At 41.6% G+C, this 10,919-nt stretch overlaps 1 pseudogene; it reads left to right on the top strand.

The window, feature by feature from the left end:
• The window catches only part of LOC126488724 (leukocyte receptor cluster member 8-like), an 86,495-nt pseudogene extending 83,775 nt beyond the window's left edge, over window positions 1-2,720 (top strand).
• Window positions 2,721-10,919: the final 8,199 nt, after the last annotated feature.

Raw genomic sequence — 10,919 nt, 5'->3', positions numbered from 1 at the left:
TCCCATTTCCCTCCCCCTCCTCCCACCCTTCTCCCCCTCCCCGCACTCCTCTCCCCCTCCCTCTCCAGTCTGAAGGGCAGTCAGGGTTCCCTGCCCTATGGAAAGTCCAAGGTCCTCCCCCCTCCGTCCATGTCTAGGAAGGTGAACATCCAAACTGGCTAGGCTCCCACAAAGCCAGAATATGAAGTAGGATCAAAACCCCTTGCCATTGACCTTGGCTTCTCATCAGTCCTCATTGTTCGCCATGATGAGAGAGTCCGGTTTTATCCCATGCTTTTTCAGTCACAGTCCAGCTGGCCTTGGTGAGCTCACAATAGATCAGCCCCACTGTCTCAGTGGGTGGGTGCACCCCTTGTGGTACTGGAGGTCTCAAGTTCAACAACCAAAAATGGTCTTTGTTGTCACTTTCAGCTCTGTTACAGAAGGTCAATAAGGTAGCTTTGGTATCCAGCCCAGCTTGAAGAAAGCCAAGAACCATAGTGAGCCATCTGGGCAGGGAAATCTGTCTGGGAAGCCAGATGATTGGCCACAGAATGGGAAGAATGTGAAAGAATATGTTGAGCAGTGCTTCATTGCCTGCAAGTCAGAAGAGGACAAGGGCCAGACAGAGAAGCTGCTCAAGGAGATTCTACAGGCCCAGCTCCAGGATGGCTCTAACCAGGGAGCCTGTGGCTGAAAGTCACAAAAAGAAAGGGTGGGAGGCTCCTAGTAGCCCTCACCCTCCCAGGGGGGCAGGCTTGGTGACCAGGGGTGGGGGTGCCCAATCCCAACAAGGGACACCTGGGTCTAGGGTTGCTGGCTAAGCCTGGGGTAGCAGCTTCACCATGTTTAGCAACTGCAACATCTTCATGAAGGACAACAACTTTTCCTCCAGCACAGATTTACATTTATGCTCTTCATCCAGTTCCCCTACCCATCACATCCAGGGAAGTGACTACCACTCAGACTCTGACAGCTCTTACTCAGGGAATGAGTGTCACCCTGTAGGCCATAGGAACTTGGTGTAGGAGTTCCTTCTGTTTGTGTGTTGCTTTCACTGGGTAATGAATAAAGAAACTGCCTTGGCCTAGTTGATAGGGCAGAACTTAGGTAGGCGGAGTAGACAGAACTGAATGCTGGGAAGAAGGGCAGAGTGGCAGATGCATGGATCTCCTGCCTAAGACTGACACTGGTTAGAATCTTGCTGGTAAGCAACAGTCATGTGACAATACACAGATTATTAGAAATGGGTTAAATTAAGAAGAATTAACCAATAAGAAGTTAGAGCTAATGGGCTAGGCAGTGGTGTAGGAGCTTCTACTGTATATGTGTTGCTTTCATTGGTTGAATAAAGAAACTGCCTTGGCCTTTTAATTGGGCATCATTTAGGTAGGTGGAGTACACAGAACTGAATGCTGGGAAGAAGGGCAGAGAGAGAGAGAGAGTCACCGTGGAGTTGCCAGGTCAGACACGCTGAATCTTTCCCAGTAAGCCACAACCTCATGGTGACATAAAGATTATTAGAAATGTGTTAATCAAGATGTGAGAGATAGCCAATAAGAGGCTAGAGCTAACGGGCCTGGCAGTGTTTAAATGAATACAGTTTCTGTTTGATTATTCCACGTGTAAGCTAGCAGGGTGGTAGGGAAGACAAGCAGCCTGCTTCTCCTGTTAAAGGAACCCACATTCCAAGAGTCGGGGTGGTCATGGGGTCCACACAGATTGGGGCTGAGTCAGAGTACAGGGAGGAAAGAAGCACGACCTGACTCCAACCAAATGCATCCTCAACAAGATAGCAGCACTCAAGTGTGAGGACCCAGAGTGTGTGCTTAAGGAGCAAAAGAGGAGACCCTGCTTCCAGCATGGATACTCAAGCTGCTTGTGCCTTAAAGCTTTGGTGCTATAGTTGAGCAACCTGGAAAGCAGTGGAGCTGACCCTGACTGACAGAAGCTACAGATTGTGGGCACCTGTCCTGACATCACAAAGCACTATCTACAGAAGAACTGTGCTCCAGACCCATCAGCTATGCGACCTGTAGCTGTTTTGAAGAAGTCTCTCTCTGTGCATAGTCAAGTCCCACTGGAAGGAGAAGCAGGACTATGCCTTCACCTGTGAACAGATGAAGTCCATTCAACAAGACCTGATGGTGCAAGCAATCCACACAGAGTTCACTGTGGAGGTGTGTGAGACACATGCCCGCTTTGGCTTGGAGAAGGGTGGGCATGAAGAATTCAACCAGTGTCAGATGCAACTCAAGTCGCTGTACACAGAAAATTTGGCAGGCAATGTGCTTTACTGTACACCAAATCCTCTATTACATTTTCACCAAGAACCCTGGGGACATCAGTAGAGTTGGCATACCTCACAAGGGAGCTGAAAGCAGACCACTGTGTGTTCCACTCATTGGAACTGAAGTCAGCCTGGGCTCTAGGACAACTACTACAGTTTTTTTTTTTTTTTTTCTTTTTTTTTTTTTTTTCCGTTTCTATTGCCATGCACATTGTGTATCTGGCTACCTTGTGGACAAGTTGTTTGCAGATTGGGAGCACACGGCTGCCCTCAAGGCCGTCATCAAAACCTTCTGCCCTGTGCTGCCTGTCTTCTACCTGAGGCCAATCTGGCCTTCGAAGATAAGGCTGCCTGCTGGGCCTTCCTAGAGCCTTTGGTCCTGTCCTACACCGGACCAGATAACTCCAGTGTGGACAGCCGCCTCAGCCTGGTGCAGCTGTCAGCCTTCTAAGCATCCATAGAGGATGGGTAGGCATAGAACTGTGGCCCAGTGCCACCTTTGCAGATTTTGTTTTTGAGCCATGGATGTGGGCTATAAATTAATTTGTGGGGAGTAGGCACCAGGAAGAGTCAGCATCCCTACCCCCGTTTCCTACCAGGGATATATACAGAGATTTTTTTTTAATTTTTTTATATATTTTTCTCAAAGGGGATAATTGGGAGTATAGTGGAGGAGGGCAGGGTGGGGGCTACAGGTTCTTGTCCACCTCTCACCACCACTAACACTGTCTCAGTATTTTTTTCTCTCTCTTTTGAGCTCATACTCCAGCAACTGAACCTGCGTGGTGTCCCATCCCATGTTGGTAGGGGGGTTCAACAGAAAGAAGACAAGCTGTCAAGCTCTCACCCACCTGCAGCAGAGCGCCAGCCAGCCACACCTATTGCATGGACTGCCTCTTCATAGACTCTTGTTGCCCAGCCATTGGGGGCCTCAGAGTTTGGGGTGAGGGGGGCTACCTAAAGACTATGCCCCACCTTCGACTCCTCACACCAGGGAAAAAAAAAAAACAGCCAGCACCATCAACACAGCCAGACCAGTGCCACACTGCACTTAGGACTCCAGGGCCTTCGTGGGACCATTCCAGCAGGGCTGCCTCGTTTTATTCAAGTTGTATTAAGTTGCCTCCGTGTCCCTTCCTTCCTCTGCCCCAATGTTTCTTCTGATTTTTCCCTTCCCTCCCTCCTTTTCTTTCTCCATCCCTGCTGATGACTATCTTGAATATCACCATAGAACCTTTGTCTTGTGACAGATGGAGATAGAGACAGAGACCCACATTAGAGCACTGAACTGAGCTCCCAAGATCCAGTTGAAGAGTAGAAGGAGAGAGAATATAAGCAAGGAAGTCAGGACAGCGAGGGGTTGGTCCATCCACTAAGACAGTGTGCCTGATCTAATGGGAGCTCACCAAAGCCAGCTGGACTGGGACTGAACGAGCATGTGATCAAACTGGACTCTCTGAATGTGGCTGACAATTGGAGACGACTGAGTCAATGATAATGGTACTGGGATTTGTCTCAACTTCATGTACTGGCTTTTTTGGATTCTAGTCTGTTTGGATGCACACCTTCCTAAGCTTGGATGGAGGGGGGAGGGCCTTAAACTTCCCACAGGGCAGGGTACCCTACCCTCTCTTAGGAGGGGGTGGATGGATGGTGAGTGGGGGAGTGGGAAGGAAATGGGAGGTGGGGAGAAAGTGGAAATTTTGAATGGTTTCATTTATAAAGCAATAAAAAATAGGTAAAATGGTAACCCTCCCTTCCTTCTCCTCTGCCTTCATGAATCACCAGCTCATGTCATATTTCCTTCTCTTTTCTGCCTGTGTGTCATTAAGTTATTTTCTTCTTTCTTCCCATTTCTTTTCAACCCTCCCCCCTCTTCTGCCAAGTAACTGGAGGATGTTCTATGAGGTTGCAAACAGCTGAACTGCAAGGCTGCTTTTCTTTCAGATGCCTCCCTACCTCCCCTTCACAGCTCTCCCCTCCTCTCCCTTCATTCTACTTGAGCATTGAGTACAGTACATTTTAGAAGTTTGAAACCAAAATTAAAGAGAGAAAGAAAGAGAGAGGGAGAGAGAGAGAGAGAGAGAGAGAGAGAGAGAGAGAGAGAGAGAGAGAGCGAGCACATAATTAGAAACCATAATATACAGTCAAGAGAATCATAACATTAAGAAACATCTTCAAGAATAACACTGAGTTTGTTTTGTTTTGGACATATAATGCCTTCCCTCAAATTTGGTTTTTATGCCAAGTATGACTCCATTGTGGAAACTGATCTTTCCCTTGTGAGTAGTTTTAAGCTGGAGAAAGCCTCTCTCTCTCAGCACTAGAACTCCACCTTGCTTGGAACTGTGCTTGCCATGTGCATGCTGACACAGTCTCTGGGAGTTCATATGTGTAGCAGTCCTGGTGTGATTAAAAACCATAATTTCCTTGGTGTTGTCTAGCCACACTGTCTCTTACAGTCTTTTTAAGAAGCTTCGGAAAAAAAATACACATGAATGGCAGTTAAACATAATCATCAAATAATGGTGTAGATAAGCACCAAATAGATTTCTCTCAACAGAAAGTGAAACCTCTAGTGCAATGAATGTTATTTATTTGATTTGTTGAGCAACATGACCTCAGGAAACTTGGCTTTTGCTTTCCAAAACCTGATAATAATGCCATGTTGCTGAAAACAAAATCTATATATTTCTTTAAGCACATAAAAGTCAAGTTGGTGCATAACTAGAGGTTTTATCCCCACTGAATACTGTTCCCAAGTTTGAAGGATGTATGAATGCTACCAAAAGATAAAGAAAAACACCAACCCTGCTTTAAACTTTTCTATACAGTATGATGATGTGATTTCCTCACATGTTAATTACAATAGTGGCACTAAAGTTGTAGGAGTAACTAACCATAATTTGAATATTATTGGATTTAAGGCTTATACCATGAAACTGAATCCATGCTGAGACTACTTGGGTGACCATGAACCTGAGACTAGATAGGTCATCATAACAGTTGAAAATCACATCATAATGTTCTGATAAAGAAATGTAGCAGCACCTCTACTCAATATAGTTCATTATCTTACTTAGCCATCATCAGAGGAACTTATTCCTACAGTATAGAGGAATTAATACAGAAACTCACAACTGGACAATGTATAGATAGTAAGAGATACTGGAACATTCTGTCTGACATGGGATGTCTTAGACAAACCCCTCCCCCATCAATATTTTTTTAATTTATGGTATTTTTCTTTTCATATAGTATATTTATTTTTATTTTTCTCACATTAAGTACCCAGATATACCTTGAAAAATCTTAATAAAATGGTTTATAATTTTATTTTTCACTAGAAATAAATGAGAGTTCTTGGTTCTCCGAATTCTTATCAAGTTTTTTTGGGGGAGGGATGTTCCCTGGCATTGACCATTCTAATCAGTAGAGAAGTGATACATTTTAACTTCAATTTTCATATCCCTAATGACATTTTATGTTGGACGTTCCATACATAAAATGCTTTCTTATCATCTCTATCTTCTGTGAGAGTCTTAAACGTTCTTTCACATTAAATTCATGTTTTTATTTTCGTTATTGTAAAGTTTAACAGTTCTCTCTGTCTCCATTTCTGACTGTTTCCACCTCTGTCTCTGTCTCTCTGTGATTCTTTCTGCATGTCTCTTTCTGTTTCTGTTTCTCTCCCTCTTGTTTTCTCACTAAATGTGAAAAATAATTATTTATGGGATGTTTCCTTAGAAAATATTATCTTATATTTCTTCTTGTGTTTACATTGATTTCCATAGTGCAGCAGTGTATAATTTGAAAGAAAACAAATATATTATTTTACAGACTTTTATTTTATTAAGCTCTACATTTTACTCTGCTCCACTCCCTGCCTCAACTCTCCGCTTTCCAACCCTCCCCCAAGATACCCATGCTCCCAATTAACTCAGGAGATCTTTTCTTTTTCTACTTCCCATGTAGATTAGATCTATGTGAGTCTCTCTTAGAGTCCTCATTGTTGTCTAAGTTCTCTGGAATTGTAGATTGTAGGCTGGTGTTCTTTGCTTTACGTTTAAAAATCAACTATGAGTGAGTACATGTGATAATTGTCTTTCTGTATCTAGGTTACCTCACTCAAAATAATGTTTTCTAGCTCCATCCATTTTCCTGCAAAATTCAAGATTTCATTATTTTTTTTTCTGCTATGTAGTACTTCATTGTGTAAATGTACCACATTTTCCTTATCTATTCTTCGGTCAAGGGACATTTAGGTTGTTTCTAGGTTCTGGCTATGACAAAGAAAGCTGCTATAAACATAGTTGAGCACATGTCCTTGTGGTATGATTGAACATCCTTTGAATATATACCCAAACGTGGTATTGCTGGGTCTTGAGATAGGTTGTTTCCTAATTTTCTGAAAAATTGCCACACTGACATCTAAAGGGGTTGTACCAGCTTGCATTTTCGCCAGCAATGCAGGAGTGTTCCTTTTACCCCACAACCTCTCCAGCATAAGTTGTCATCAGTGTTTTTGATTTGGGCCATTTTTACAGGTGTAAGATGGAATCTCAGATTTGTTTTGATTTGCATTTCTCTGATGACTAAGGATGTTGAGCATTTCCTTAAGTGTCTTTCAGCTATTTTAGATCCTTCTGTTGAGAGTTCCCTCTTTAGGCATGTACTCCATTTTATTTATTGAATTATGTAATCTTTTCGTGTCCCATGTCCTGAGATCTTTGTATGTTTTGGAGATCATACCTCTGTCTGATGTGGGGTTTGTGAAGATCTTTTCCCATTCTGTAGGCTGTCATTTTGTCTTGTTAACCATGTCCTTTCTTTTCAGAAGCCTTTCAGTTTCAGGAGGTCCCATTTACTAATTGTTTCTCTCAGTGTCTGTGCTGCTGGAGTTATATTTAGGGAGGGGTCTCCTATGCCAGTGCATTCAATGTATTTCCCACTTTCTCTTCTATAAGGTTCAGTGTGGCTGGATTTATGTTGAGGTCTTTGATCCCTTTGGTCTTGAGTTTTGTGCATCGTGATAGATATGGGTCTATTTTCATTCTTCTATATGTTGAAATCCAGTTATGCCAGCACCACTTGTTAAATATGCCTCTTCTCTTCCATTTGATATTTTTTGCTTTTTTGTCAAAAATTAGGTGCATGAAGATGTGTGGATTGATACCTGGGTTTTCTATTCAGTTCCATTGGTCCTCCTGTCTGTTCTTATGCCAACACCAGTCTGTTTTCAGTACTGTAGCTCTGTAGTAGAGTTTGAAGTAAGGGGTTCTGATGCCTCCAGATGTACTTTTATTTTACAGGTTTATTTTAGCTATGCTGTTTTTTTTTTTTTTTTCTTTTTCATATGAAGTTGAGTACCTTTCTTTCAAGGTCTGTGAAGAATTTTGCTGGGATTTTAATGGGCATTGCATTGAATCTGTAGATTACTTTTGGTGAGATTGCCATTTTATGATGTTAATTCTGCCTACCCAAGAATATTGGAGATCTTTTCACTTTCTAGTGTTTTCTTTGGTTTCTTTCTTCAAAGATTTAAAGTTCTTGTCACACAAGTCTTCCAGTTGTTTGGTTAGAGTTTCTCTAAGATATTTTATGCTATTTGTGGCTATTGTGAATGGTGTTGATTCTCTGATTTCTTCCCCAGCCCTTTTATCATCTGAGTACATGAGGGCTACTAATTTTTTTGAGTTAATCTTGTATCCTGCTACATTGCTGAAAGTGTTTATGAGTCATAAGTTCCTTGGTATTACTTTTAGGATCACTTATGCAAACTATCATATCATCAGCAAACAACGAGAGTTTGACTTTTTCTTTTCCAATTTGTATTCCCTTCATCTCCTCTTGATGTCTTATTGCTCTAGATAGGACTTTAACAACTATATTGAATAGATATGGAGTGGACAACATTGTCTTGTTCCTGATTTCAGTGGAATAACTGGGAGTTTCTTTCCATTTAGTTTGATGTTAGCTGTTGGCTTGCTGTATATTGCCTTAATTATGTTTAGGTATGTTCCTTGTATCACTGCTCTCTCCAAGACCTTTATTATGAAGGGATCCTGTATTTTGTCAAATGCTGTTTTTGGCATCTAATGAGATAATCATGTGGTTTTTATTTTTCACCTTGTTCATATGGTGGATTACATTAACAGATTTTAGTATGTTGAACCGCCCCTGCATCTGTGGGCTGAATCCAACTTGATCATTTTAGATGATGGTTCTAATGTGTTCTTGGGATTTATTTGCCAGTATTTTATTTACTGTTTTTGCATCAATGTTCACGAGTGAGTTTGGTCTGTAATTCTCTTTCTTAGTAATGTCTTTCTGTGGTTTGGGAATCAGGGTAATTGTAGCCACATAAAAAGAGTTTGGCAATGTTCCCTCTGTGTCTATTATGTGGAATAATTTGAGGAGTATTGGTATTAGTTCTTCTTTGAAAGTCTTATATAATTCTGAACTGAAACCATCTGGTCCCGGGCTTTTTTAGGTTGGTAGCCTTTTGTTGACTATTTCTATTTCTTCAGCAGTTTAGTTTAATTTGCTTATCTGGTCTTGATTTAATTTTGGTAAGTGATATTTATCCAGAAAGTTGTTCATTTCCTATAAGATATCCAATTTTGTGGAACACAGGTTTTCAAAATATGACTTGATGATCCTCTGTATTTCTTCTGTTTCTGTTGTTATGTCCCTATTTTCATTTCTTATTTTGTTAATTTGGATATTCTCTCTCTTCCTTTTTGTTAATTTGGATACAGGTTTGTCTATCTTGTTGATTTTCTTGAAGAACCAACTCTTTGTCTCACTGATTCTTTGTATTGTTTTCTTTGTTAGTATTTGTTGACTTCAGCTTTTACTTTATTTCCTTCAGTCTAGTTCTCTGAGGTGCATTTGCTTCTTTTTGTTCTAAAGTTTTTAAATGTTCTGTTAATTCACCAGTGTGGGATTTTTCCAGCTTCTTTATGTAGGAATTGTAATGAACTTTCCTCTTAACACTGCTTTCATTGTGTCCCACATTAGGGTATGTTGTGTGGCCATTTTCATTGAATTTTAGGAAGTCTTTAATTTCCCCCTTTATTTCTTCCTTGACCCATTGATGATTCAGGTGAGCATTGTTTAAATTCCATGTGTTTGTGGGTTTTCTGGAATTAGTATTGCTGTTGACTTCTAGTTTTAAACCTAGGTGATCTGATAAGGTACATTGGATTATTCCATTTTTTCTTTATTTGTATTTGTGGAGGTTTGTTTTGTTACTGAGTATTTGGTCAATTTTTGAGAAGGTTCCATGCATTGCTGAGAAGAAGGTATATTCTTTTCTGTTTGAATGGAATACTGTATAGATATCTGTTAAGTCCATTTGAGTCATAAGATCTGTTAGTTCTCTTATTTGTCAGTTCATTTTTTGTCTGATTGACCTGTGGTGTAGGAGGTTGTCCTTATTTGTGTTGTTTTCATTGGTTGGATAAAGAAACTGCCTTGGCCTTTGATAGGGCAGCGCTTAGTTGGGTGGAATAGACAGAACAGAATTCTGGAAGGAAGAAAGCAGAGTCAGAGAGAGACACCATGCTTCTCCTGCCTAAGATGGACATTGGTTAGACTTATGCCAGTAAGCCACGACCTTGTGGTAACACACAGATTAATAGAAATGGGTTAATCAAGATGTGAGGGTTAGTCAATAAGAGGCTTGAGCTAATGGGCCAGGCAGCAATTTAATTAATACAATTTCCATGTGGTTATTTTGGGGGTTAAGCTAGACAGGCAGCCGGACACTGCCCGCTGCTCCTCACTACAGACCTGCTCAGTGGAGAGAAGGGAGTGTGTGTGTGGTTTAATATGCGATTTAAGCTTTATTAGTGTTTCTTTGACAAATGAGGGTGCCCTTATATTTGGGGCATAAATGTTCAGTATTGAAATTTCCTCTTGATGGAATTTTCCTGTGACTAATATGAAATGACTTTCTTTGTCTCTTCTGACTGATTTTAGCTTGAAGTCTATTTTGTTAGATATTAGGATAGCTATACCCGCTTGTTTCTTAGGTCCCTTTGATTGATATGTTTTTTCTCAACCCTTTACTCTGAGACTCAGAGTCTCAACCCAGACTCTGAGTCTGTCTTAGAGGTTGAGATGCATTTCTTTGTTTTTCTTTTTTTTTTGCTTTATTTAACTTTTTTTTAATTTTTTTTTATTGAGAATAAGAAAAAAAAGTTTCCGCGTCCTCCCAGCCTCCCATTTCCCTCCGCCTCCCCCCACCCTTCTCCCCCTCCCCCCACTCCTCTCACCCTCCCTCTCTAATCCAAAGAGCATTCATGGTTCACTGCCCTGTGGAAAGTCCAAGGTCCACCCCCCTCCGTCATTTTCTAGGAAGGTGAACATCCAAACTGGCTAGGCTCCCACCAAGCCGGAACATGAATTAGGATCAGAACCCCTTGCCATTGACCTTGGCATCTCATCAGTCCTCATTGTTCGCCATGATCAGAGAGTCCGGTTTTATCCCATGCTTTTTCAGTCACAGTCCAGCTGGCCTTGGTGAGCTCCCAATAGATCAGACCCCACTGTCTCAGTGGGTGGGTGCACCCCCCGTGGTCCTGACATCCTTGCTCGTGTTCTCCCTCCATCTGCTCCTCATTGGGACCTTGGGAGCTCAGTC

Source organism: Alexandromys fortis, unplaced genomic scaffold, assembly GCF_014885135.2.
Source record: "Alexandromys fortis isolate MF-2015 unplaced genomic scaffold, M_Fortis_MF-2015_v1.1 scaffold_187, whole genome shotgun sequence".
NCBI lineage: Eukaryota > Metazoa > Chordata > Mammalia > Rodentia > Cricetidae > Alexandromys > Alexandromys fortis.
Note: the sequence above shows the minus strand (reverse complement) of the source record. Positions and strands in the feature narration are given on the sequence as shown.